We start from the raw sequence: 6,786 nt of genomic DNA on the forward strand, positions 1-6,786 counted from the left end.
GTGTTGTGTTTAAGAATTTCTTAGGGGAGAGGCCTTCTGTTGTCAGGAAACTTCAAGATAAACCAGGTGCTGGGGGTGTCTTCCATTCAAGAGGCCTGAACGTGGTAGAACTATCCTACATGAGCCAAAGGCAGGAGTGTGTTAATTGCCCTGGGAAGGAATTTGTAAGCATGAATGTAGTAGGCCAAGTGGTCAGAGTCAGTAGATGGGGAAGTTTGTGGGATTCATGATGAAACCCTGCCACATAACCTTCCACATCTACAATAGAGTCTGTAAATGTTTGCAGCAGCGTTGGTGGCTTGACCCTGGGGTAACCCAGAGTAGAAAAGGAGCCACCAAAATTGCAGGAGTTGGACTACTCCCTAAAAATTAGAAGACATCTTGCAAGCCCCCTGGTTTGCCTATGTACAATGTCTGAGTACTTCCTACCTAAATCTGTGGAACTCACTTGACTTTCTGGTTACACGTTTATACAATCTTGATTTTACAGTATATGTGTAACAATTTAAGAATTTTTTCTCAATGTAACAAATTTTTTAAAAAGGCTCTAAGATGTCAGAGTTGAAAATGGGGAAGGAACCACAAGGGCTGGCTTTCAGTTGGTTGAAAGCCATACATTCCAAAAGTGACTTGACTCTTTTATTGTAGGTTGTGGGTAAATTCCATAACATCCAGTGTTTTCTGTGTCAATATGTATTCTGAAGCCAAAATTTGTTTGTGTGAGACTTCCTTTTGGCATATTCTATTATGTTACACTGTAACTTGAGGTGGTCAAAAATTTGAGAATAAATTTAAGTAAACATTTCAAATATTACTGTTAAAAGTTTATTTTAAATGTTAGATTCACTGTTATAAAATTTCAGAACCGATATCTTTTGTTCTTTTACTATAATTTAGAGTTCACTCCTGCTAAATTCTTAAATACTTCTTTCTCATCCTAAATGAGACTAATACCTGGGGTCAGGACAAAGAAAATCAGTTCTCTTACAAGTAAGGGAATTCTTTATATTACTTCATTAAATATAAGCATTGCTTGCCTAGCAAATACAAAGTTACAATGTTGCTGGGCAAAGAAAAAGTTAATTCAGTTTTGTTTTTTTTTCTGAATTTGGTGTTTGTCAAAATATTGAAGAACTGTGCTAATTTTTTCCCTGAAAGTATAAATAACTTTAATTAGCCTATAGTAATTGGTCTAGCTCTTTGTCTTTTGTTTTTAATATATAGATCAGAGTGCTCATATTGCTGAATAACATTTAGAACACCCTTTCAATTGAGACCTATTGGTGGCTTAGGAAATCAGTTCAGTAAGTTGCAAGAAGCAATTTTTTAAATGAAATGATAAAAAATACTAGAACTCATCACCCATGGAAACCGAAAGCATTGTTTTGTGAAACATTTTTCAGCTATATGTGCACGTGCCTCTTGTGTGTGTGTGTGTGTGTGTGTGTGTGTGTGTACTAGGTTGCAAGATAAAGACTGTTTCTTACTGTGGGTTGAGAAAATCAAAAATATTTTTAAATAGTTTGTAATAGTATTTTAGAGGATCACTTAAAATGTGACAGCTGAAATAATTGAGCTTCTGTCCTATGAAGAAAGAGATAGTTAGTGATAACTGAACACTTGGATTAATAAATTTCGTTACAATGGGATTGAACAAGAAAATTAGGTTCAAGATGGCTCTCCTACGTCTTTTTCTGAAGTCACTGGAAACTCTTTTATCCCTTAGATAACCCACCTTAAAACACTACATTCATATATTTTTAGGACATTTCAAAAATTTAAATATCATCAAACCTCTGTGGTTCACATTTTGATCAAATATAAATATTCCCATGAGCTACTTTATTTTATTTTTTTATTCCCTTTGCCCGGAATGTTCTACCTGCAGCTGGTCATACGGACAGTACTCATCAGAAAACATCTCTAATATTTCTTCTAGAGAAGGGTTTTCTGAACCACCAAATCTAAAATGTATCCCCTCAGTATGTCAGAATATGTTTTTTTCTTTTTAATAACACTTATCATGTAAAATAAAAATATTTGTTTTCTTCCTCATTTTGCTAACTACTCGATCTAAAATCCACCTATCCGTCTCTCTACAACGTGAGCTCCAGAAAGGAAAGTCTTTGCCTCTTTTGTCCACTGCTTGCCTCAGAAAAGTGTCTGACACAGAGTCGTTCCTCAATAAATATTTATTGACTACATGACTGATTTAGTTTAAGAAATGACCACAGGACTTCCCTGGTGGCGCAGTGGTTGAGAGTCTGCCTGCCGATGCAGGGGACACGGGTTCGTGCCCCGGTCCGGGAAGATCCCACATGCCGCAGAGCGGCTGGGCCCGTGAGCCATGGTCGCTGAGCCTGTGCTCCGCAACGGGAGGGGCCACAACAGTGAGAGGCCCGCGTACCGAAAAAAAAAAAAAAAAAAAAGAAAAAGAAATGATCGCAACATTTGAATCTTGCTTTATAAAAACTTTCTAAAAGTGGAAATCAGGACATCCATAGCAATACACCATTCAAAATAATTTTGGGGGAGGGCCTGGCTTTGTCCTCATTAGACTTTATTTATTTTCTATTTACTCCGAGTAGGAGTGTTTGGATTCCAAACCTTGAATAGCTTAGGAAATAATCAGAAAAGAAAAAAAAAAAAAAAAAAAAAAAACTTTATTACCAACTCTGACCAGCAATCCCATTTAAAGCTAGAGTCAATAACAACTCTGATGAAGGCAATTAAAATACAGTTTATAACTAAGGTGGCTACTTTAGGAGATCATTCTGTCTCCATCTGCTATTTTAGGGGTCAATATGAGCCCTTTGTGTATTAAAATCTGTCAAATATAATCCTGAAAGTTCTTTTTTCAGTTAGCAAATTAAGAGGAGTGGATGACTACTATCTCTATTACAGGCTGGAAAACCAGTATATCTGCCTGAGTGCACTTATTTGAATGGAAAATAGCTAGATATAAAGTACACTGAAAAGAAATATGATAAAGCCTTTAAGCTAAGAGGCAGCTGACCCTATGTTAAAGATTAAGTACTTCAAAAGTAATATTATTGGGGGGAAATTTTGCCTCTATGGGTGATTAAATTTAGTCTTCAAAAATTTGAAGAGTTAGGACATTTAAATTGCTAGATGAGTTTTTAGTAAAACAGTGACCTTGAGATTACATTGGTTATGTACCTAACCCACTTAAGATATTATTGTGATCATGAAGCCATTATTTGAAATATGCTGTTTGGCCGATAGATACTATAATAAATGTTACCTCTATTTTAATACCAAGGTAAAATTAATAACTTTCAAGTTGAAATTCAGTATATTTATATACATCCTCCTCCAAATTCTCATCAAGTTCTACCATTGTTTGTTATGTTATAACAGATGTAGCAAACACCAAAAAGGAAATACGTCAAATCAAACTGTTTATTGTTTGATCTTGAGAATGATCCAGAGAAGCAAATGTCCAATGTTTAAATTCTGAGGCTTAAAATAAATATTTCAGAAAGACTCTCATCTTTTGTTGGTTAGTAAAATACACCACAGAATATCACTTCCTCATTACTTAATTCACTGTAAAGAAATATAGAATTTTTTAAAAAGAATTGCTTTGTCTGGTAAACATGGAAGGTCTACTGAAATAGGCATTTAAAAAAATAGATTGTGCTAGCTTTGGCAGCATATATACTGAAATTAATATGATACAGAGAAGATTAGCATGACCCTGTAGAGGATAACATGCAAATTTCCATATATTTGGTATGTGTGAAAGTTTTTGAGAATTGATCCTTCTCATCACAAGGAAAAAATATTATTTTCTTTTTCTTTTTTTCGTATCTATATGAGATGACAGATCTGTATGAGATAATGATGTTAAACTTGTAGTAATCGCTTCATGATATATGTAAGTCAAATCATTATGCTATACACCTTAAACTTACACAGTGCTCTATGACAATTGTATCTCAATAAAATTTTAAAAATTGATTATGCCATAAAAGCATAAAATTGAAAGGCAATCATTATAATAGCAACAAAATAAGGGTCTATTTTATTGCATACTGAGTTAGTGCTGGATTCTGAACCAGGTAATTTCTCACAAAAACTCTGGAAAGTCACTAATTTCTAGTAGTTTTTAAAAAGTATACATTGTATACCTCTTGTCAATTTACAGACATAGAAACTTTCTTAATTGAACTATATAAACATTTATACTAGAAGTGCATGAATATCAATGAAATAACTTTATTTCCAAAATGTGGCCAGTAAATAGAATATGTTTTGGGGAAATAATACATTCCTTCTATTACTGGCACAAAAATATAACTTTGGTTAAAAAGAGATTGAATGATTTATTGATTGATTTGATGACTAGTTATGACAACCCTATTTACCCTCACTTTCAAATCTACTATCAGGAATTGTCCAGCTGCTAAAAGTTTCAAAGTGTTGGTAAGTAAGAGAGACTGATCCTGATAAATACAGTGTCTTACTTTGTGAAAACATGACAAAACTTTAAGAAGTGACTATTGTTAAAACATAATTAAAAAAAATTAAGAGTGTGGTTTTGGGGGTTTTGGTTTTTTAATTCCATTATGTTGATTTCAATTTCCTTCATACAGTAGAAATTGAAGTCTTCAAAGGGATTCCCAAAAGGTTGTCTATGTTAAAATGCCATTTCTAAAAGATAATCAACAAATGATGTTTGTAGGTTATTCTCACAGGGATCACATATGACAAATATAAAGCCAACTGGCCATTATCATATTACCCTTGACATGCACTCCATTCTCATAATGAACATAATACTGAATGGGGGACAAGTAGAAGATTTACATTTCAGAACTGAATCCAGAGAATTACAGATAAACTTGGTAATATAGAATCTGAGGTAGATTAGTGAAGCCCAGGATCCATAATTGTCACACTAATACCACTCAAATATGTATGTCTTTCAATAAACGCAACAACAAAAATGCATATACCATTAATTTCTTTTGGCACTAGAAATGTATGACATTGCTTTATGTAACTCTAATACATTACTTAGTATATGGTAATCCCCTGGTGGCAATGATTGATTCAGGATGCTCCAATCATAGTGAAGCAATTTATTCATTGGTTTTGGGAAGCAGCCTCTTCCTGTACTAAAAAAGCAAGTTATGTAATCCAGGTTGTAGCAAACATTTATGTCCACCATGAGGAGACCTAGCTTGCAGGTGAAGCTGCAATACAGAGGAGTGTAGAACAAACTGCTGAAAAATTGTTTAGTGTCACTGGTCAAGCCGTGCTTGGGGACAGTTTAGTTTTAGACTTTTAGTTGTGTTTAACTAACCTATTTCATTTGCATTGGATTTTTTTACTACTTGCCACTTAAAATGGTCTGGCTAATAGTTACCAAATCTTTAAAAAAGATATTTACAGATTTTTTTCTCCACTTTGATATGAACATTATTAATCTAACTTCTCACACTCAACATATTATTTCTATAAATGTTCATTGATGAGCCTTGGGTGGAGAAAATAAAAAAGTTTCCTACAAGAATCTGTTCCATTTATTTTTATTATTAAGGAGCTGGTAGCTATCATAATCAAGGTAAGGGTGACAAGTATAGCATATTGATTTAATGTGATCAGCCCCCTTCCAAAAAAAAATGTTGCTGAAAATAGCAACATTTTCAAGCCAGCCGACAAAATATCCTCAACCCCAAAATAATTGTCTGCCTTTCTATGCTCTTAGAGATATTTATATCAGAGTTAAACTACATGGAATGTTGAATAGCCTTTGAGAGTTACCTAAACACTGATTATAAAACATGCTAGTAGACCATTATGCCCTGTGTTTTTAAAAGTTACTAAAAAATAAATCTATCTAAAATATTTTATAGCTAAAAGAAAAAATTGGTTAAAATAATTTTTAGAAGTATTAGGGAAAAGAACAATATAGAGAGTGTTTATTTATCTTTACTTTCATTAATTAGTATTTAATCTGGCCAACGAAACTCTAAAATACAACACAAAACAATGTAATGTACACTTATATGTGTACACATGTATGTACACCCAAATCTCTGAGGGGAAAGTCCATAGTATTCATCAGATTTTCAAAGGGATCTAGTATCTAACATTAAGGATTTAGCATTCAATTTTCATAGGTTTGTTTGTTTCTCATAAGTACCACAATTTTATTATGTCAATGTGTAAAGAGTAGTAACTATTTGATGGTTCACAAAATCAAACTTCATGTACAAGAAAGTAGCTAAAAGAAGAAGATTCTGGAATCTGTCTGCCACGGTTCGAATCTCAGGTCTGCCACATACTGACCAAGTGACCACAGACAAATATCTCTCCTTGTCTCCTTTAACTTATTTGGAAAATGAGAAACTTATAGCACTTACCTCTTAGGTTTATTGTGAGGAATAAAGAAAAAACTCATGTAATACATTTAGAATATTGCTTAGAATGGAATAAATGTTCATAAATGAGCTCTTATTATACTACTTGTCTTTCCCGAGGAGGGAGGGACTTGCCCAGTTACATGTATGTACAGTATGTTTATTTATTTTACAATCTACCTGGATTATATATTTGTCCAAGATATCAAAGGACTTATGGAATTTGATATTTTATGTCATTCTTAAGTGATAAAAAATAGTATATATTGTAAGAATACATATATTTTCACACACATATATGTAGTTAAGATGAAAAACTCACTCTTTTTTCTCCTGTTGTAGGGAAAACCTCAGTTCAGTCTATAGTGAATGGGGGATAATGTGTATCTCCTTT

General features: G+C 33.4%; 1 pseudogene; it reads left to right on the forward strand.

Annotated features, from left to right (window-relative positions):
- The first annotated feature begins 3,660 nt into the window (after positions 1–3,660).
- LOC137210802 (U6 spliceosomal RNA) lies at positions 3,661–3,755 on the forward strand (annotated as a pseudogene).
- The last annotated feature ends 3,031 nt before the right edge of the window (positions 3,756–6,786 follow it).

The sequence above is a fragment of the Pseudorca crassidens genome, chromosome 17 (genome assembly GCF_039906515.1).
Source record: "Pseudorca crassidens isolate mPseCra1 chromosome 17, mPseCra1.hap1, whole genome shotgun sequence".
Classification (NCBI taxonomy): domain Eukaryota; kingdom Metazoa; phylum Chordata; class Mammalia; order Artiodactyla; family Delphinidae; genus Pseudorca; species Pseudorca crassidens.